The 22,875-nt window shown below is 47.8% G+C and overlaps 1 protein-coding gene across 1 annotated transcript in view; it reads left to right on the top strand.

The window, feature by feature from the left end:
- The first annotated feature begins 1,078 nt into the window (after positions 1-1,078).
- The window catches only part of CNGB1 (cyclic nucleotide gated channel subunit beta 1), a 1,925,718-nt gene continuing 1,903,921 nt past the window's right edge, over positions 1,079-22,875 (top strand). Inside the window, exon 1 of the mRNA XM_069217388.1 lies at positions 1,079-1,172. The gene's annotated coding sequence lies outside the window, so the exon portion shown is untranslated. The remainder of the gene's footprint in view (positions 1,173-22,875) is intronic.

The raw sequence follows: 22,875 nt of genomic DNA, 5'->3' as shown, positions 1-22,875 counted from the left end.
GAGGTATTTTCACCGCACACTGGGATAATGTTCACTTGGATTCAAATCAGCCCCGCCCGAAAATGCACATTACTTTCTCTGCACGTTTACGTTTTGCAGAGCTTTCTTATGCACAATGATAAATCATACATCATTTTTCTCCGAATGTTTCTCTTTTGCGGAGCGTTTCTGTGCACCCTTGCATAAAACTGAAAAGATAATGAACTCCAAGTATCGCTAGGGAAGCGCTCATGTAGGAGCCACCGCCCCTGTGGCGAGGGAAGCTCCGGCCCTTTAATCCGTCTGTGCTGCGAGCTCTAATCACGTATGGCATTCATGAGAGGATTTCAGCAAGTCCCTGTCCTGTGGGTGGGTTTAGGGATAGAAGCCAGTGACTGACATCAACATCCCACAAGAGGGGACAATCACTTTGGGTGTCCAATGCCAGTGCCCCACAAGGGTAAACCACGACCCGACCGGCCCATCACCCATTCAGGATAAATCTAAATAGAAACGGGTGCTATTGTTCTGACAGCACAGAGACGGGACCAGGACTCGGGTATCTTGAGTTTGGGTTGCATGAGGACAGTGAGAGCCATGGCTTGAGTGTCGTCCAACTGCGGCAGGATGTGAGGTCTGATCATAACTGCTGAAGCCTTGAGGTGTTCTCCATCTTCTTCATCGCACCTGTATACTTCTGGAGCAGAGACAGAACTTGAAGAACTTTAGGATTCGCATGAGTCAGTGCTTGGGGAAGAGCGAAGACGTGTGGTGTTAACGGACTGCAACGTCGCACAAGCGAGAGCCAGGACGTATTGTATCTGGCATTGTACAGTTGTGGAGCTGAGGGTTCAAGGTATTAAATATGGATTCCCAGTATTGCACGAGTGTGTGATTTGGGTTTTAAGGTGTCCCGAGAATTGCATGAGTGTGGGATCCCTGAATTATAGTGTGCTTTAGCTGTAGAACCACGCAAGGGAACACAAGGTGGATTTCAAAATCTTGCAAGAGAAGCCTTGCCTTCAAGTGGAGTCTGGACTTGCCGAAACTTCGCCAGCAGCAATACGCACTGCAGCCATTGAATTAACTCTTTTCCTTGGATGGTTTTCACAGGCACTCAGGTTATTTTTCGGAGGGACAGGACGTGCCCCCTTGGTATCGAGGAGGTCAAAGGGCAGCAGCGTCATCACCAGGTATAGACGCACACAAGATGCACCTTGGAGCAGCTTGATTAGGAAATGTATATGTCACTGTGGGGGTCCTCTACAGACTCTGGCTGAAGACGGCATACTCAGGGTCATGGGATACAGCGAGAAGGCAAACATGCCTTTCACAATTCAAAGTGATGGCGATGGTAGTGCAGCTTTGTGTACCTAGATGTCACATCTGTGTGAGAGTTGGGAAGTGGAAAAACATTAGTCCATATTTAAGGGAGCGCAGATCTGCAGTGTGTCTATGTAAGAGAGAATACAATGGGAACGTAGGTCTATGTAAGGTACGAAGGGGTCACATATGATGGTAGTAAAGAGTGGACTTAAAATTACTCTTTCTGGGAGATCAAAGGAGGTCTTACGTCTAAAGAGGGCCCGAGGAAGGGTATGATTGGCAATAGATCACTAGCAGGTAAGTGTGGTATTGAGTGCTACTTGGAAGAGAAACTTATGGCACCTGGTGAAAGGTACTAGGGTGTGACAGTAAATCTACGTAGATAGGGGAGTACAGAGATTAAACAAAGGAATGAAGGCAGTGGAACGAAAAGGAACCACTTATGTGAAGAGCAGTACACGAAAATCATGATGGTGAGTGAATGCAGAATTCTGAGGACGATGGGGATCTTCAGAGGTGAGCTGGTGAAGTCATGATAACACTGTGCATTCCCTGTGGATGTAGATAAAGAGTGATTTATTTGGGAGTACAGCTAAAGGAACAGACCCTGATTGTTCGTCATGCTGTGCCTTTGCTTGAAAATATAGTCTAAGGGGATGCATTGTGTTTTTAAGGAAGAGGGCCCTTAATTTAAGGGTTTGCTTTCTAGTCCTTCCCATAATCCTTCTGTGCTCCCATTCCAGAGTTCTTTCATGAATCTTCTTATGGCACTCCCTCTTCCTTCCCAAACTGACACTATTCTTCTTCCTCGAGGTATTCCATGCTGTTGCCATACGTTTTCTAGACTCAGATGTGCTTCAGTCCTCTTTGCCGCTGTAGTTTGGGTATTTGCTTTGTAGCCCTTCCCTGTTTCCATGCTTTTCCAAGGATTCCCACTTAGATTGATCCTCCAGGCTTTCTTGCCTTGCTGTTTGAGATTCATCCTACAGTTCAGCCATGTTCCTGTCCAGGCTGACTCTACACTGTGCTCCTTGGTGTTCCTTTACTCCTTTCTCTGGCTGTCTGATCATTCCATTAGAGCTTCTCTTTTGTAATTACATGTTTTTCTCTTGGTGCTCCTATGCTTTTCCTCCTCGATATTCCAATGCTCTTTCCATACGCACACACTTTATCCCCGCAGAGTGCATTCGCTTAAAAGCATGGTTCCTATCTCTGCTTCTTGAGGGGCAAACATGCATCTTACTTTAGTGCTGTCACTCTTGATCTTACCTTGCATCCTTGTCTTTTCCATGACATTTCCAAGATCTGTCCTGTGGGCTCCTTCCACTTTTCTTTCTTTTCCCCACACATACTTTCCCCACAAATTTCCCATATGTTTACTTTGGTATTGCATTGCTTCATGATGTGTTTCTGTTCTCCTTTCTTTGGTGCTTCTTTGATTCAACTCTCATTGATCTGTTGCCCCTTATGTAGTTGTGCATGCTCAGTTCCTTTCTATTACCATATTCTATCTCCTTGCACTGTATGCCATTTCCCTTGTTTGCCTGTTTCTTGTTATCCTCATGTTCCTCCTCTAGTTGTTTCCAAGACCCTCTCCCTGGTGGTTTAAGGCTTTTCTGTTGGTGTTTAAATACATTTTCCCTTGATATCTTTCTCTGACTACCTATATCCATGGTTCTTTCTTTAGTGTTTTAAAGCCCCCGTTGGCGATATCATGCTCATGTCTTTAATGCATCTTTAAAAACACAAAAAACAACATAGGAGAGAGTAAGAAGAAAGAAGTAACCACCTGCTCACCTTCCCAAGTGCAAATAATAGCCAACACAACATGAGCAAGTATGTCGCCACCTCCAAATTCTGTCTATGACCTGTTCCTGTGTATCTCGGACCTCTTTTAGCTTCTTAAAAAGACCAGTCACCCACCAAACTAGTTGGTGGCATGCTTCATCATAGGGGTCCCACCCTGGGTGCCTAGGGCCTCCGGTGTGTGCTACGACACCTGATTACAACAGAGCGGGTGGTTCTCAATGGTCAGTGCACATAGACAATGATCAGTGCATATAGAAGCAAGGGGATTTAAAATTGTCTGCGGGGCACCCACTTCTCAGTGTGCTTCATTAATGGTACCCTTTTGTCAAACTGTTTTTATTGTTTTTCAAAGTCATCACATAAACAGTCATGATGTACAAAACATAAGGCCTATACCAAAGGTAAAGCTAGTTGTGGAAAGTGTCACAACTATAAGCATAAAAATATTCAGGGGGATGGGTAGGAATTTTGGTCCAGTGTATAACCTCCCGATTAGTGATAATATGTTGATATATACAATACACTGTTCCAACAGAAAGACGAGAAAGGATACAAAAAGGGGGGTCCTAAATTTTAGGAGCAAGAAACCTCACACACCCATAATATGAAAAGTAGAAATATCTATTTCTACTTTTCATACTCACACTTGGGGTCTTGGCATCATCACTAAAAAGATCTCCGGCAAAGAGCCCCCCCTTTTGGGGTGGTGCCCGTCAGACATTGCAGTGCCGGTCTGACGAGGAGCAACTCCAATGATGAAGCATGACACCCTTATGGGTGTGTGAGGTTTCTTGCTCCTAAAATGTAGGACCCCCCTTTTTGTATCACAACTATAAGCAGGCCATACAGTTACACATATATCAAATTTATGTATGAATAACAGAAACATCTATGACTTTGCAGAAGTGTATATTTCTATTAAGACATAGAATACAAACATATAAATCAGGATTACAACCTGTAAAGGTTTAACCGTTATAACCTGCATGGTCGGGCCTTAAGCGTTTAGGCAGTGTATAGAAGGTATGTCTGGACGTTACAGTGAGGGGTAGTTTAGCTTGGTCGCCCAGAGCACGACAAGGCAGAGTCTCGGGAAGATCTCATATCTGGAAAAGGTAGAGGGATGGCCCTCGTCTGGGTGGGGCATGAGAAGAGAGGGAGGCCCTTCAAAAGATACTGCACCAGGGGTCCCCATATATAGTAAAAGTTTTTCCTAGAGTCAGTCATAACGTTGGTCAGCCACTTCATGGTAAGCGCATGCCATAGGCGAGCATGACATTGAGACATTGATGGGGCCTTGTTTTTTTTTCTCCATTTTAGTGGCACCTAGGCACAGCCAGAGGATTGATCTGACCCCCTGTGTTTAGTGCTTAGGGGATGGGTCCCTGAGGCCCAGTAAAGTATTTTCCAGAGCTGAAAGTATAGGATAACCCAATGTCTCTTTTATGTGAACTAAGATCTCCTCCCAGTAAGGGTGAATGGGCATGCAGCCCCACCAGATATGATCGAAATCTCCCAGTAGTTCACAACCCCTCCAGCATCTATCGGATGTGTTCAAGAATATTTTCTGGAGTTTTTCAGGGTATAAATACCTGTCGTAAATTACTTTATTATGTGCTTCACGCAAACCCAGTGCGTGATTAAATGTGCAGATATCACATCATAGGTTATGCCATTATCAATCTTCAGTTAGTATCCCCAACGTTCGCTCTCAAAGTGTGACATGACGTAAGGTAGGGGTAGGCATAGTAGATCTCAATAAGAAATAGAGAAAGGAGATGCATCCCTTGGTGGTTCCTGGTTACCTTACAAATTTCTCAATGGGGAGGATATCGCTAGTGGCAGCTTGCCTTACATCTGTCTGGAAAACCCAGTGTTTTAATTCTACATAATAGTACACTTCAGAGGCAGTTAGATTAAAATCGCGGCAGCAATTCTGAAATGTTAAAATGTCCCAGCCGTGGAACATGTTACATATGGTAAGGCAGCCCCCTTCTCGCTGTTCATCAAAAGGGCCTGTGTCAAGGCAGGTGGAAAGGCTGGGTTGAAATTTATAGGTGTAAAGGAGGAGGGGAAGGACGATGGCCCATTTGCCTTAGTGACCATGTCCCAGATTTTCAAGGTGGTAGCTGTTTGAGTGCTTAAATAGGCATTGTGTGGCCAGTCAGACTTAGGCTTCCAAACGATATCCCAAATTGTTCTTCCCACTATTGCCCAGTCCATGTGTGGCCAGTATTTATATGACTCTTTTACAGACCATTCAGATATAAGCTGGAGCTGGGCCGCTCTATAATAAGTCAAGAAGTCAGGTAGACTCAGGCTCCCTATGTCTTTGGGAAGTGTCAGAAGGCGATAAGGTAGTCAGGCCCCTCGATTCTGCCATATGAATTTTGTAATCAGGGAGCAGATGTTAACAAAGAATTCCCTCTTACGTTGATTGGGAGTCCCTGAAACAAGTATAGTTTACGAGGGACCACTGACATCTTAATGCCGTTTATGTGACCTAACCAGGTTAGATATAATGGGGCTCATTGTTTCAAATCCATTTTGAGTTGTCGCAGTAAAGGAGGGTAGTTTGCCCTATAGAGGTTGGTCACTTTAGTGTGAGTTTTATCCCCAGATATGTAATATCCTTTGCTAATTGAAAGGGGGAGATTGATGCAAGGCGTGCAATTTCAGCAGAGGGGACCGTTAGGTTGAGCATGAAAGATTTGAGTAGGTTAATACAGAAGCCTGTAACTGATTCATAGCGCTGAAGTTCGACTTGCAAAGCTTGAAGAGAAGACTGAGGGGAGGTGAGGAAAAGCAAGATGTCATCGATGAATAACAAGAGTTTATGTTCGTGCAATCCAAAGGGAATTCCCTCAGTGGAGGGAGTAGCTCTTATTTTTGCTGCTAATGGTCCAATGCTAAGGTCAAAAAGTAAAGGGGAAAGGGGGTACTCCTGGCACATACCTCTAGTGAGACTAAAGAAGTCAGAGGTTGTCCCATTCACTAAAACTCTTGAATGGGGGCAGCTATAATTAGCCTGTATCATAGCTATGAAGCGCTCATTGAACCCGAACTGGCGCAGCGTTTGAGATAGGAAGGTCCAGCCCACCCTATCAAAAGCCTTCTCAGCATCCAACATTAGCAGGCTCGCCGGGAGGGATTTCTTTGCAGCTTTCTCTATCAGGTGGATGACTCATCGTAGATTGTCATGGGTTTGTCACCCTGCAATGAAGCCAAACTGGTCAGGGTGGACCAGCTCCAGCATTATCTCCTTCAGTCTGTGAGACAGGGTTTTAGTGTACAATTTAGTGTATAAATTAAGAAGAGCTATTGGGAGGTACAAAGCACAAAGATCTAAGAGGTTTCCCCGGTTTCAGGATAACCAATATCAGGGCTTCTCTCATCGAAGGAGTGATTGCTATATGGTTAAAGAGTTCTGTCAGGTGAGGAACCAATTCAGAACTGAAAGTCTTCTAGAAAGGTGCATTAAAGCTGTCGGGGCCAGGGGCTTTATGGAGTTTAAGAATGTCTATAGTAAATTGCACTTCTTCTGATGCAGTAGTGGCATTCAAGGCAGCATTAAGGGTTGGAAAGATCTTGGGTAGAGTGACGTTAGCCAGATAGGCTAACTGTTCTCTGTTGTCCATAGAGTCTGAGTCTGAAGTGTAGAGTCATTTGTAGAAGTCTCAGAATGCCTGTGCCTTCCCTTGCTCAGTGTGTTGAAGCACTCTTGTCTCATCCTGTATCTGTCTGATATACGTTTGCTCTTGTTTATTACATAATTGCTTCGCTAACAAGGGGAGCCCACCTTGTTTCCTTTCTCATAGATGGTTTGCTTAAGCCGTAAGAGGGATAGTTCTACACTGCTAGCATATATAGCTTTAACTTTCCCCTGAAAGGCCAAGGGTAGGGGTAGCCTTATGGGTTTTTTCGGCCCTCGAGTTCTGCTTCAAGCATCTCCCTCTCCCTTGTCCTCTATTGAGTTAGCGTAGTCATCAAAGATATACATTTCCCACAAATTACTGCCTTAAAGGCATCTCAGATTAGGGAAGGATCAGTGTTTGCAGTCTTATTTAGCTGAAAATAATATCTAATTGACTTTCTAAGTTCTGTACGAAACAAGGGGTCTCTTGAGAGAACGTTAGGGAAGTATCATCTCCAGAAGGATGACTTCAGGGTGCGCCAGTCAAGGACAGTTTATAATGGAGCATGGTCTGAGATAGTAATTGGGTGAATGGTAGTGGCCAGAATGGAGTGTTCTAACTGTTGGCTTATGAACTTGTGGTCTAGTCTAGAGTGGGTTCTGTGGGAGTGGGAGAAGAAAGTGTAGTCCCTCGTGTTGTGATTCAGTATTCTCCAAGCATCTACCAGGCCCAAGTGAGGGAGAGTCATTTTAATGGTTTTAGGAAACAATCCGGCTTAGGATCTGTGCAGGTTTGTGGTATCCGAACTGGGATCCCATATTAAGTTGAAATCTCCCATCAATATGACAACCCTCACTGAGAACCCACCTAGCAAGGAAAGGAAGGAGCAGAGAAACTCCGCCTGGCCGGTATTGGGAGCATAAACTGAGGTAGTGATGCAGGGGCAGCGGTCAATCAGGCCTTTAACCATCACCAGTCTCCCCTCCTTATCCAACTAACTACTGATAAAGTGAAAGTTGGCCATGGAGTGGAAAAGAAGTGCAGCTCTATTGTGTTTTGTGTTGGCAGAACAAATCAATCAATGTTTTCTAAAGCGCAGCACTATCATCCTTGTGGGTCTCTGGGCGGGCGCTGGGGGGCCTTGTCTCCATCCAAAAGTCATGTCTTGAGTTGTTTCCTGAAGACTGCCATGGAGGGGGATGTCCTGGGGTGTAGGGAAAGGCTGTTCCAGAATTTAGCGGCAACGTAGCTGAAGGCGCAGCTGCCACTGCTGGAGCAGTGGGTGTGGGGGACGTGTTTAAGGTTGAGGGGAGTGGAGGTGTCTTGCAGGAGTGTGAATTTTCAGTCTGTTGTTGATGTATGGTCCAGCCTTGATTGTATAGTGCCTTGAAGGCCAGGGTGAGGATCTTGAACTGGCAGGGAGCCAATGAAGGGCTCTGAGGTGGGTTGAGATGCTGGTGCATCTGGGGGAGGACCAGGATGGATCTGGCTGCTGCGTTCTGTATGGACTGCAGTGTTTTCAGTGGCTGGGCAGGGAGACCAGCGTAGAGGGCGTTGCCATAGTCGAGGTGGCTGGTGATCAGGGCGTAAGTGAGTGTTTTACTTGCACAGAGGTGGATCCACTTGAAGGTTCTGTGGAGCATCTGGAGTATGCAGAAGTGGGAGGAGGCCACCGAGGTGACTTTACGTTTCATCAGGAGTTTGCTGTCGATGATGAAGCCGAGATTACGGGCGTGGTCTGATGGGGTGGAAGGGGGTCTGAGTTGAGCAGGCTTCCAGCTGTGGTCTGTTATTTTGGAGTTTTTTCAGAAGATCAGGACTTTTGTCTTGTCGATGTTGAGCTTGAGGCAGCTGTCCCTCATCTACCTGCCTACGTCCTTCATGGCTTTGTGGAAGTTGGTTTTGGCATTGTGGGGGTCCTTGGTGAGGGAGAAAATCGGTTGGGTATTGTCTGCGTAGGAGAATAAGGTGATGCCGACCTGATGAGGTTTGCGAGGGGAGTCCTATAGATGTTGAAGAGGGTGGGGCTGAGGGTGGATCTTTCGGGTACAACGCAGGTGATAGTTTTGGATGCAGTGGTGAAAGATGGGAGGCGGATGCTTTGCATGCAGCCTGAGAGAAAGGAGGCGATCCATTTGAGGGCACTGTGACGGATGGCGATGTCATGGAGTGTTTTGAGGAGAGTGTGATGGGAGACCGTGTCGAAAGCCGCAGAGAGGTCTAGTAGGATGAGCGCCGCTGTTTCTCCCTAGTTGAGGAGGGTTCTGATGTTGTCCACGGCCATGACCAGCATGGTTTCCATGCTATGGTTGTCTCAAAATACAGATTGTGAGTAGTCCAGTACTTGGTTTTGTTCAAGGTATTCTGTGAGCTAGTGGTTGATTACTTTTTCGATTACTTTGGCGGGGTACGGTAGTAGGGAAATGGGCCTGTAGTTTTTGAGATCGTTGGGATCTGCTGAGGGCTTGTTGAAGTGTCTGGTGACCTCTGCATGATTCCAGGTGTCCAGGAAGGAGGGTCAGAAGATGGAGGTGTTGATGTTGGTTAGGACTGGGCTGATGGTGCTGGCTCCGGTGCTGAAGAGGCATATATAAGAGGGTATGATCTATGGCGTAATCCATGTATCTGTCTGCTTCAGATTGGTGTATTGGGGCGCGATAATGTCAAGTCACCTATCAAAAATATATTTCCATATCCGTGAATGTTTATTGGGGAAGTTGAGCCCTTTAGCATTCCATGTAAAGGTATTTAATACCATCTCAGTTTATATTAGAAGCTATTATGCTGTAGTATCCCTGAAGGGTGCAATATAAGGTTTTTCCATTGCCCCCCTCACGCCCCGCATATATCCAGGCTCCACCCGCCCAGGTTCCCCCTTATTCAAGAACAGTAGGTCCCACAATGCAATGTGGCAACTAACAAACCAATGAACTAAAAGGTATGAACTAGGGAGCATGCAGTCCCTCCAAATTCTCCCAACTCTAGGACTCGTGACCAGAGAGCAAATGGGGACCGGCTGAGGGCTTCATGGAATTGGAGAGTGCCTTTCCTGGTTCAGTGCTGCCCCATCTTTGCGTAACACTCTAGCAGCCCTGGTGGCTGAGATTGTGCCTACGGCCTGAGGATGCTGCCCCCTCCAGACCGGTTGGCTTACATTAGCGAGCGGTGCAGCCTCTATAAGTAACAGAACTTTTGGTGCATTCTTAAGCCTCGAAGGAGCTCATGATTGAGACCGGGTGCAAAGGCTCTGCGCAACTGAACAGTGGGTGACACCCCGGCTGCCAAACTCAGGCCCTCATTCCAAGCGGGAACCGCCAGAAGACCGTACCGCGGTCAAAAGACCGCGGCGGTCATTCTGACTTTCCCGCTGGGCTGGCGGGCGACCGCCAAAAGGCCACCCGCCCGCACAGCGGGAAAGCACCAGCAACGAGGAAGCCGGCTCAGAATGGAGCCGGCGGAGTTGCTGGTGTGCGACGGGTGCAGTTGCACCCGTCGCGATTTTCAGTGTCTGCCAAGCAGACAGTGAAAATCAATGTGGGGCCCTGTTAGGGGGCCCCTGCAGTGCCCATGCCAGTGGCATGGGCACTGCAGGGGCCCCACAACACCCGTTCCCGCCAGCCTGGTTCTGGCGGTGAAAACCGCCAGAACCAGGCTGGCGGGAAGGGGGTCGGAATCCCCCTGGCGGCGCTGCTTGCAGCGCCGCCGTGGAGGATTCACAGGGGCAGCGGGAAACCGCTGGCTTCCCTTTTCTGACCGCGGCTTTACCGCCGCGGTCAGAATAGCCCCAGAAGCACCGCCAGCCTGTTGGCGGTGCTTCCTCCGTCCCCTACCCTGGCGGTCTCGGACCGCCAGGGTAGGAATGACCCCCTCAGTGTTTTATGTAGAGGAGTGCCTTAGGGCTTGTATCGAGGCCATGTGCCTGGGTTTCTGGCTGGGAAGCAACCGGGGGCAGACCAGCATCTTCCCCTCCTCTGTTGGTGACAACTGGGGGAGGGGCTTCTGGCTCGGGACAGCCTTGGAGTGCTGGGAAATCACTGAACCCGGTGTAGGGCTGCCTGGAAGAGCACAGGTGGCTGCCTTTGTTTGTCCTAGTGAAGCATGCCACCTGCTGCAGAGTCGCTGGAGCTTGGGGTACCCCCCATTTTGTGCACCAAAGAGGGCCCCTAGAAGAAACCGTAAGTGTTGTGGGGCCACCAGTTTGTGCTGCCTGGATCATGGTAGCTGTGTGACCTGGATTGTCCCCTGCTTTCCCTCTGCCTGCAGAACTTGGGTGAGGAGCGGTTGCTGAAGACATCGCATTGCCATTACAGATGCGGTCCTGTGTCTGCTGGGGGTGAGGTGGCTCTCCCGTGTGGGAGTGCCCTGCTTTTGCCTGTGCTCTGGGAGACAGACTCCCTTGCTCTGAGTGCCGGGCCCTTCCTGCTGAGCGATCTGGATAGGGGTGTGCTCCGGTACCTGGCATACTTCAGGAGGGTTTCACCTGAACTGTCTTTTCGTAGAGGTACAGGGAGGGAACTGGGTGAATTGGACTGAGAACTGGCTGTTTCTCACTTGGCACTACATAAGCTCCATGAAGCTCAGGGGCTCTGGGATTGTTCCCTTCCCTGGGGAAGATAATTTTGTATCAGTTTAGCCCAAACTCAACTGGTGCTGGTGGTCTTGAACTTTGTTGAGGGCTTGGCCGCATTGTGGAACATTGGGCGGAAGATGTGGAGAGATGCAACCTCCTAAACAATATCCGGGTGTTTGGACTTCCTGACGGTACAGAGGGAGGCGATATGGTACCATATCTCTAACATTGGGTTCAGTCAGAGGTTGCCCCAAATCTTCTTACTCCCTTCTTTACCCTGGAACGTACCCACAATGTACCAGAATACACACTAGCATCCGGTCTTCTCCCCCACCCTGTGGTGACCAGGCTACTCCAATATAAAGACATAGATATTATACTTCGAAAACCACGAACTGGGAGCCCTTTTACAGTGGACAATAGTGAAGTATCAGTGTGCCCTGAATTCACGGTTGCAGTGCAAGCAAAGCGTGCTTCCTTGATGGGAGTAAAGAAGGTCCTCAGAAAAGGCTTGCAATATTCTTTGATGTTCCCTGCCAACTCAGAAACATACTGGATGGAGTTGCTCACTTCTGTGATGAACCAGGTATGACATGGGAGTGGTTAGAGGTCTATAGAGCGGGGACCACTCTATCTGTGACCCCACCCAAGACTGAAGTACCTGAATGTAGATCTCACAAAGGGCCCAGGGGGGCAGTCCCTTAAGAAACCACCTCCTTCACAGACCAAACAGGAGCAGGCAGCTGCACTCTAGGCTATAACTGAGATTGTAGTGATGAAGGAGTCTGACTCGGAAACTGGCACCCTGTCTGGCAGACGATCAGTGGTCTGGGAGTCAGGACTTCCCTACTGGATAGTGCTGCCTTGCCTTCAGTGACTCCACAGTCAGTGGATGACCTGATCTGAAATGCTGGGATACTGGGAAAATAGCTGACTGGTGGTTGTGAGTCAAATATGGTGCTTTTGCATTGCTGGACGAGGGTTTGTGGCAGTTCAAGTTTGGGAATGACTGCCTATGTGTATTTCTGCTGCTTATTATATGACCCAGGATCGTGCCCTGGAGGCCAGCAGTGAGCTGGATCATGGGCCCGGACGATGTTCGAGTGTGGGGCTGGCGTGGAACTGGCTTAGCCTCTACACCATGGCCTACCTCTCCTTGATTGGTCCCTGCCAACTGGAGACTGGAGGTGGAGTTGTACTGACAATGTTTTCACTTTACATGTTTCAGTGCCAGCCTTTGCTGGCTGCTTTTGTATAGGGAGGGTCACAGTTGGGGTTCATATGGTTTGTCTTAGGGTTCACACTGTGTGTTGATGTGGGAGGTTTGGTCTCAGGGAGACATTCATGCTACTCACACGGCTCGACAGGATGCAGGACTAGTGTCATACACTGACTTTCTCATCCTGGAATATCCATGGGATAGGCTCTGCATCTAAACACCATAATATCCACAGTTATTTACAGAGGCGGGGGTACAGGTGTCTGTGTTGCAGGAAACTCATATTGCCAGGGTAGAAGTGGAGCGCTTGAGACATAAATGGCGAGGCCAGCTTGTTGGAAATGGCCCTCTCTACAGGGTCAACCCCAAACCTTTTGTCTTCCTCCTACTACTTTTTGCTGGATTTTGGCTTGGTTGGCCTTGGGACTTTGTGCACGTTACCACTGCTAACCAGTACTCAGGTGCTTGTGTTCTCTCCCTAAAACATGGTTTAATTGGCATATACTCGATTGGCATACTTAATTTACATGCAAGTCCATTGTAAAGTGGCACACCATATACCCAGGGCCTCTAAATGTAATGCTACCGGTGGGCCTGCAGCACTTATTGTGCCTCCCACTTAGGTAGCACCTTAAACTTGTCCCAGGCCTGCCATTGCTGCCTGAAAGCAGTGTCCCACTGCCATATCGACTTGGCATTTAAAACGGCTTGCCAAGCCGCAAGCTCCCCTTTTATTTCATGTAAATCACAAAGGGCAGGGTGCTGTGTAATTAAAAGGTAGGACATGTTACAAGTTTGAAAGTGCCACTTTAAGTAAGTTGACTTTTTCCTTCCTTTAGCCCTCTGTGCCTGCAGTCTGGCTTAAGTCACATGGCTGGGTGTGACCGACAGTAATGACTTTGTGAATTTCTCCAAGACAGTCACACAATACTGGGATTAGCAGAGCCTGAATGGGCCATTACTAAGCACAGCCCCACTTGAACCTAAATAGGCTGTTCTTTGCCACCTCACAATAGGCTTAACAACCCTGTATTGTTAGTGCAGCCAGCTAGGAATCAGGGCATGGGAGGCAAAAAACTCCTGGAACTTCAAAGAACATTTCTTGAAACTTCTCCCACCTTCTAGGAGCAGGGCACCAGGGTATAAATATAGGGCTCTCAGACACACACTTCAGTTCACTGCTGGACTTGTGGAAGTACTCTCAGAGGACTGCCAGCTTCTGTGACCTGTTGTGCACTCTGCCAGACTGCTGCTGTACCTGAAATGACTCCCTTGCCGTCTGGAGCCTGCCTTGAACCTTCAGAGGCCAGCCCTGCTGTGAAGCCCTGCATCTTCACCTGCACCCAGTACATCAGAAGGGCTAGTTTTGCTGGCCTCCTGTTGAAAGCCACAGGGACATAACAGGCTCCCACCATTTTGAACCCACACCTGGACCCAGCCTCAGTGGGTCCTGAGCCCCCAAGTAGTCTCCATCCACTCCTGGACTCCTAAATGTGCCTCGATGGTCATTTTCCAAAACTGAGGAGTTGCTATCTTGAACCTTAAACTTCAAAAATTCATAACTCTGGTTCTACGTATTGGATTTTGATGGTTTTGGTGTAAAATAGTTTATTCAAATTTACCCTGTTTCTAAATTATTTGGGGATTTTATTTCTGTTGTGTTTTCACTGTATTGCTGTTTTTGTACTGCTTACACATTAAATTAGTGACTTTTTGTGGTTTACCCTACAAGGAACTGTGGCTGTTGCTTGGCCAAGGCTCATACCCCCGTCAACCAACAAACCAGTATCTCACACAGCTGTATGCTACTTCCTATTCTATTAATTTGAGTTAGAGTAGGGGCGCCCTTTGAGCTCATTCACTCCACCATTGACAGGGAGGAGCATTATGTCCTTCTTTAGGGTAGGTTACTGGTAGGGATATCACTTTAGGGAGTATTTATGCTACAAATTAAGACCAGGTGACTTTCTTTTGCTCACTCTCTGCTCCTCTCGTGCCTTTGGTGACAGATGACCTCTTGTTGGGTGGAGACTTTAATTGTGTAGCTGTGGATCCCTGGAGAATCCAGCAAGGAGTAACTCAGGATTACTCCTGTTATTCCCACATCTACCAACTCCAGACTCGGTTACACAAGTTTGTTTGTTCAAACAGGCTCAACTAGTATCTGACGTACATCAAGCACCTGGGAGGTACCCTCTCAGACCAAAGTCCCTTGTTGTTAGACTTGTGGCCTGTTGAGGACTGCCTTGGGATTCCTACGTGGTGACTTAACCCAATGCCTCTAGAGGATGCTTGCTTTCGGGATTCATGGGGAAGACAATTACCAGGTACATTAAACTCAATAAGGGTTCTGCATCCTCTGGCCTGGTTGAGTGCGAGGATTTTAAGGTGGTGGTTCATGGTTACTGTTTTAGTCAATCTGTGGGAGTTCGGAGGGAGATGAATAGGGAACTGTGGGCGCTGGATAACAGGTTGCATGAGTTGGACGATGATCTGGGAACAGACAAGACTGCATACCCAGACCCCAGGAGGCTCGGGAACAATATAGTAACATTTTAGAACGCCTGGGATGTCATGATTATAAGAGTTCTATCACTAAGGTGCACAATAAAGAAGGGCATCTGGGTAGGCTTCTGACCTTGCTCATTAGACCAGAGTCTCGAGGAACCCCTACCACACAAATCCTAACAGAAGATAGCATGACACTTTTTTTTTTTAACCAGATTTTATTGATTTTAAATCAATCCAATAGTACATATACATTTTAATTCACTTAACATTACTAACTTTACCACTGTGTATCTTAGTCACATTTATACATTCTCTGGTTAGTGGTACTTAATTAGAATATGATATAAACTCTTGTAGTAGCAAAATCCAACTCCCCCCGTCCCTCCCTAACCCTTCTACCCGAGAGCCTTGATTCAGCATTGATAATTTGACTGCAAAGTAATTCGTCACGTTTGGTTAGTATTTATAGGCCCTTGGTAGTAGTCTGATATGTTATGGGTTTCTGCACAGGGTCAGAAGTGTGTTTCAACCTATGGTTGAGTGTTGTATCCTGTTATATTTTGTTGTTTGTTGCGTGGTCCTAGTTATTGTATATTAGGTGGGTTCTGCTGTGCGCACTCTAACCTGAATGTGTCCATTATTGTGTCCCAGCCTTCTGACACTTCCGGTGGTCTGGTCCCATTCTTGGCCTCTCTTTGAAGTAGTGTACCTTCTGCTGTTGCCCACTTAAGTAATTCATTTTTCCAGGTTATTACTCTAGGGCCCTTAGGGTTTTTCCAATTGCTTGCTATTTCCCTTTTAGCTATTGTTAAGGCCAGGTCAAGGAATCTATCTGACGCTTTGTGTTTAGTTGAGTTAGTAAAGACATGTAGGAGGCAATTTTCCACAGAACACGTCATGTTCTTATTCAGTAATTGGGACAATTTTTGGCAAATCTCAGTCCAATAGGATGCCAGTATGGGGCATTCCCAAAACATGTGATTAAACTCTGCATCCACTAATCCGCATCTTGGGCAGCTCTCAGTGGATTTATTGAAGTATTTATTAATGCGGGCAGGTGTTAAATAAGCTTGGTGAAGGATATAAAAATTGCTAAGTTTAAATCTAGCATTCCGCGAAGCCTTGGGAAGGTTCCCCAGTATATGTCTCCATTCTACTTCCGAGATTTCACGACTGGAAGCTTTTTCCCATTGTTTTTTAAGGTAGGGTAGAGGGTCTGTAATGTCTGCTCGGATTAGAGCATACAGCCTTGATATTGCCTTGGTTTTGTTGTTGGGAGATGTCAAGTATGTGCAAATTGCCTACACCGAGGGTTCGATGTCTTTCGTTCGCCAATGATTGTATATGCTGGCTTTTATGGTCCCGTATGTTAAAAAATGTTTCGTCAGAGTGTCGTATTCCGCTCTGATGGCTTCAAATGTCTTCAGTTTATTGTCCTTGAAGAGCAAACCTACTGTAGTAATTCAGGCTTCTAGCCAATCACCCAATTCAAGTACAGATCTCTTCCTTGTTATTGCCTGTAATGATCTAATGGGGAGCTCCGCAGAATAGGGAGTCTTAGTTTTAATCTTACGTAAATATGTTTTCCAACACTTGGTTAGTATTTTTAGTTCTGGACTGTCTTGTTTCTCGTCTCTAGGAGAACCCACCAGTATCTCAAAAAGCCTGGTCCCCTGTGGGGTAGAAGCTTTTGTATTTGGTGTTATCATCAAACTATTCGAGATCCAGAGTGCCAGCCACTGCAATTATGCTGCAAGATAGTAGGACTCGAAATCTGGCGTTGCTAATCCCCCATCTGTTGTCTGTCTTTGAAGCTTTGTCAGGGCCACTCTTTTCCTGCCTTTACCCCATACAAATGAACTTACTATTGTATTCAGTTCCCTAAAGAAGGGTTTAGGAATCCAAATCGGGAGAGCAGCAAAATGATATAGCAATCTCGGCAGTACAATCATTTTGAGTATCGCAATTCGCCCTGTCACTGATAGTGGCAGTGTTTGCCCGAATGTCATGCAAGTTTTTATGGAACGGACTGCGCTGCCTAGATTTCCATCAAGTATATCCCTGGCCTTGTGGTAAACTTTCACTCCCAGGTATGGGAGCCCATCAGGTATCCATCTTACCAGTCCCAGATCCAGGGGAGGTAGCTGGTGGTTTGTAAGAGGGAACAAGCCTGTTTTATCCCAATTTACTTTTAGGCCTGAGTGGTTTTCAAAATTATTTAGCATTTGTTGTGCTAGGGGTAAATCCCTTTGGATATCTTCCAAGAAAATTAGGCGGTTGTCCGCGTATAGGGCTATATGATGTCTCTCGTTTCTGGCAAGTATACCTGGTCCCCCTTGCCCTGCTCTGGCCGCAGTGGCCAGTGGTTCCATCGCCAATGCGAATAGCAGGGGGGAAAGGGGGCAACCCTGTCTCGTCCCGCGCTCCACTTTGTATCTATGCTATATTATGCGCCCCGTGCGGACTCTGGCTGAGGGGTCGGTATATAGTAGTTTCACCCATGTTATGTATTCCGGTCCTATTCCGAGTTTTGACATAACTTTGTAAAGGAAGTCCCAATCCAAGCTATCAAATGCTTTTTCGATGTCGACTGCTAGGATACCCGAGGTCCCAGTGGTGGGTGCTATGTCCCTCATAATGGCAATTGATCTGCGAATATTCCCGGCTGTATTATGTCCTGGTATGAAACCTGCTTGGTCTGGGTGCATTAATGCGGGCATCATTGGAAGAAGTCTGGATGCCAGGGTCTTGCTAAGGATTTTATAGTCGAGGTTCAGCATAGAGAGGGGTCTATATGCTCCCACTCCTGTTGGGTCTTTGCCGGGCTTAAGAAGGGGGATTATGATTGCTTCCCGAGAAGATTCAGATAGAAAGCCTTGGTCTCTGGCGCATTAAAAAAAATAATTCAGTCTGGGTGCGAGGACTCCCGCAAAGGTTTTGTAAAACTCAGCGGGGAGGCCGTCAGTTCCAGGTGTTTTTCCTCCTGCTAAACTCTTCATGGCTTTGCTGATCTCTTCTAGTGTGATGTTCTCCTCTAGCGTGTCTGTGGATATTGGTTCCCAGGGTTTCAGGTTTAGTGTTGCTAAGTAGTTTTCAGTTAATTCTCTGTTTAAATTGAGTCTTTTTTGGTATAGTTTCTCATAAAAGGATAAGAACTGGGCATTGATCTGTTCCGGTTCATGCAATTGGATCCCTGTCGGGGGATTTTTCAGATTGCGAGACCACCCAGGCAAGTAATTTTCCCGCTTTATCTCTTTCGCCATGTACTCTTGTGAGGTAGTTTTTATGGTCAAAGCATCTAAGGCGTTCAATACATTGTGCTACTTCTGATCTGAGCTCTTGTATCGGGGTTTGTAGTTGTGGATTTCCAGGCCTATTCTTCTCAGCCTCCCTCAGTTTAGCCTCGGCCCGCTCAGTATCTCCCATTAGAGTTCTACGTATTCCTACTGTTTCAGCTATACACTTTCTTCTTATAACCACCTTAAAAGCGTCCCATTCTATCAGAGCATTAGATGCCGTAGTGTCATTTTCTTTGAAATATTGTAATATACATTGGCGGAGTTCGGCTCGGAAGGGAGGGTCCTCCAATAATTCAGGCTTAAGTCTCCATGTGGGTATACGGGAGGTGGAGGACCCCCATTTGAGAGATAACAGCAGGGGATTATGGTCCGATATTGTGCGAGATAAATACTCCATATTTGATATAAGTGCGTGAATGTCTGGTAAGCATAGAAAGGAGTCTAATCGTACATGTAGTTCATGGAGGCTAGAAAAAAAGGAGTAGTCCCTGTCACTAGGGCGTAATTTACGCCAGGCATCTGTAAGGCCCCAGTTCGCTTGCCAGGTAGAGAACGGCTGCGCCGTTCTCAGTAGTGGGGAATGTGGCAGGGGAGGATGTGATCTGTCTGCATTAAGGTCACATACACAATTAAAATCACCTCCTATTATCACTGATGATTGTAAGTATGACGCTAGCAAGCTGGATAATTGTGTGAAGAATTCACCTTGTTCTGTGTTGGGAGCATAAACATTGACCAGAGCTAACTCTCTCCCCTCCAGTCTGCCCTTGATCGCCACAAACCTCCCCCTCGGGGTCTATGAGACTGTCCGTCATTTGGAAAGGGACTCCTGCCCGGATCCAGATTAAGGTGCCCCTCAAGTATGTCGAATATGTAGTGAAGAATGCCTGACCACGCCATCTTTTCTGCAGGGCCTTGCCCTCTGCCGATGTTAAGTGGGTTTCCTGTAGCATGGCTATGTGAATACCCCTCCTTTGCAAGTATGACAATATCTTATATCTCTTGGTCATTGAGTGCATACCTCTGATGTTCCACGTAAGGAACTTATATGGTTTTGGTGTTGTCATAGTGGTGTGTTTGTTACTCTAATCAGGTAATGTTTCTGATGACCCTGCTTCATGGCGTGCCCCATCGTGACCTCATAGTTCCTGATCTGCCCTGCATTTTTCGTGATGGTGCTCGGTGTAGAATGTAACCCCATATGATTCCCCAACAACATAATTACCCAACTCCCCATCCCCAGGACAAAAGTCAAACCTCTCTCGCCCAAACTTGTGGAAAACGTTAACCTGTCAAACAACGTTGGGGGTGCTTCGGGGTGGAAACCGACGCTCAGCAAGGCGGTCCCTCCTCGACCCCCAGGAGGTAAGCATACAGGAATTTCATGTCTCCAAGATTTCGTTCAGTACATGTGTGGGATATCAGTCGGATTATTCCGCAGCCCCTTTATTTAGTACGATCTAAGGAGCGGGCGCTGCATTCTATTTACTGGTGTCATATACAGGCAGTTTCAGTTCCATGTTTGTAATTCAGGCTTGTACGTCAGATAATATTATCTGATGGTCCTGGGGTCACCTCCGGGCCCCTCGTGTCGGATGCGAGCGAGTGGTCCGATTCTTGTTCTGATTCCGATTGACCTATGTCGTCTTGGGATTGCTTAGGTGAGCTCTGTTCTGAGCAGCTGAGGGACGCAGCGGCCTTCACTGCTTTTTGACGGTCATTTAGAATTTCCAGTGGAGATGGACTGGTGTGTCTGAAAAATTTACTGAAATTAGTCTTTCTTTTGCGGTTTGGCTGGGGCTTTTCTGGGCTGTGGCTTGCCTCACCGGGTGGTTGTTTGTCAATCCAGTTCCATACCTCCTCTGCTGTGTTGAAAAATTGTGTGCCTGCTGCGGTCACTATTCGTAGTTTGGCTGGAAATAGCATCCCATATTGTACAACCATGTTGCGGAGTCTCTGTTTAGCCTCCCTAAAGGAGGCTCTCTGTCTCTGTACCTCTCAGGAGAAGTCAGGGAAAATTTGGATCACTTGGTTGTCGAGTGTACAATCTCCTATTTTGCCTGCTTTGGGTTAGTAGATGGTCCCTGTCCCTGTAATGTAGTAGTCTGGCTATTATTGGTCTGGCAGGGGCGCCCGGTGGTGGCGGACGTGCAGGGATTCTGTGTGCCCTCTAGACTGCGAAGAACTGGGAAAGGCCTTCGTTCGCTACTTTTTTCTTCAGCCTTTTTTCCAGGAAGACTACTATGTTGGTTCCCTCGGACCATTCCGGCATTCCTATGATTCTGATATTATTTCGCTGCGATCTGTTTTCAGCGTCTTCAGCCCTTAATTCTAATTACCTGATCCGTTTCTCCATCTGACGTGATATTTTGGAATTGTCTTTTATCTCAGGCCTTAGTTCCTCCATTTGTTTTTCTGTGGCGGTCACCCTCTCTGCTAGTCGGCGATGGTCGTCTCTTAGTACTGAAAAGTCAGATGCTAAGGAGTCTATTTTCTCCTCGAGAGCAACTCTGGAGGCAGTGATGGCTTGCATCACGTCTTGTAGGGTAGGTTCTCTTGTCTCACTGTCTTCTCTTAAAGGGGATTTCCTCATGTTCTCTTGTTCTGGAAGTGCCCTGGTTGGAAGATCTTTGGGGTTCAGTATCACGGCGTCTGCCTGTTTTGCCCATGGTGGAAGATAGCAGATGTGCTTGCTGTCAGTTATTTACCCTTGGGTGGTCGCAGGCTATCTGTTGGAGGTAGCGCAGTTTGTCACTGGAGAGCAGTGGTTATTCTAATAAGGAGATTGAGATTTGGTCCAGCGTCGGGTCTAAGATTTTGTGCCTTGTTATGAGCCACCAGTCAGTGTTGGCGAGTGTTTTTATGCCAGATTAGTGACCATTCTGGTGTCGGTCTATCCCCTTTGGGCCATAAGTTAGTTTCTTCGGTGCTCTGGGTTGTATATCTTTGCTGGGTAGCAGCTAATGTTCGGGCGCCAGGTGTTCCGGGCTCTAGAGCTCCTAAGTCCGAGGCTGTGTCTCTCAGTGCCTCTCAGATAAGGACAGCCAGGTTGTAGGCGCAGGGCTATTAATGCAGCCCTCTAAATGGGACAGAGCAGGAGTCTCTGGTGGTGTATCCTAACTCTCCACTATATTACTGGGTTCCTGCCATCCCTCCTGTTGCATTGGTCACCGGACAGAGTCACGCACATTGATTTGGGCAGGTATACCTCCCAGCATTCACTTCTTGTTCCCTGATATCTATATACTATCAGTTGCAGAGCCCCCTTCTACTCCATTCTAGGTCACCGGCTGCGGGTAAGATTTTCAATGCGGGGGGCAGGGGGGTTTCCCTTCCCTTCTGGTCTCGCGGGGCCCCGGAGTCCTCACCGATCGCTTCCCCTCTCGGGCGCCTCCTTCACTCCGATCTCCCGGGGTCGCCTCCCGTTGGGGCCAGGCCGGCCTCTATCAGGCCCCTAGGGCGACCCCCAGTGTCCGGGTGCTGATTTGTCCAGTGCCGCGCGGTGCCAGCTTTTGTCTCACCTTGTTTCCCTAGTGCTGCCACCCGGGCCCGTAGGGTTCGGCCCGCCGGGCCTGTTCTCACGGGAGCTTGAGTGTGTGTCGTGGGGCCAGGACGCTGTGACCTGGCCTCCGGTCCAGACCCGGGTCTCTTCCTCTTCCTATGACGGCACCGCCACGGAGCCGGGCCACCTTCCCTAGCGCAGTTAGGCCCGCCTCTCCCCGTCCTCCATCCACTCGTCCAGGGCCGCAACACTCGTCCAGGGCCGCCGTTGGTCTCCTCACCGGTCCGCAGAATCAGGTGGAGCGCTCAGCGGTAGGGGTCCAGAGGGGCCCCCCACCTATTTAGCCACTCCACGCGGCTAAGTTGCGGAGTGCTCAGGGGCCGCCATCTTGTTTCCACAGCTTTACCCCACCGCTTTTTTGAGCTTGCTCGTGTCGGAACCCAATTCAGCCGCTATCTGGGGTCTGCAGCTATTTAGCGATACCTGGGGGGGGTCTCCGCATTTCCCTCTTGAATATTGGTGATTTTGGAGCTATTCGGGGTACTATAACCCCTGGGGTGAGGAGAGAAGGACTGGAGCCTCAGAAAGAAGCTGCGACCGCCATAAAGCCAAGTCACGCCCCCCAATATAGCATGCCACTTTATGCTCCCAAGGCCATTAACATCTCATTTTGAGAATATTTCAAAACATTGCATAGGGGTCAGGTGGCTTTCTTGCTGGAGGTACAGGCTGCCTTCCTGCAACAACTGTCACTGACAGAGTTCACTTGGCCTGCTCGGGAAAGCCTGCGGGCCCTGTGATGACCCACAAGATTTGGTGTGCCATCAAAGAAATGGCCACAGGGAAAAACCTGTGTCTGGATGGCCTACCTGTGAATTTCTGCTCTGCTTTTGCAAGGACCCTGGCCCCAAAGCTGGAGTTGCTATCTGCTGACTCTTTAAAGAAGGGAGCACTGCCTGAGTCCACACGGGATGCTGTTGTAATTCTCTCCCCAAGATTAAAGATCAGGGCACCCGCACCATGTT

The sequence above is a fragment of the Pleurodeles waltl genome, chromosome 12, assembly GCF_031143425.1.
Source record: "Pleurodeles waltl isolate 20211129_DDA chromosome 12, aPleWal1.hap1.20221129, whole genome shotgun sequence".
Lineage (NCBI taxonomy): Eukaryota > Metazoa > Chordata > Amphibia > Caudata > Salamandridae > Pleurodeles > Pleurodeles waltl.
The sequence above is the reverse complement of the archived record's forward strand: the minus strand, read 5'-3'. Positions and strand labels throughout refer to the sequence as shown.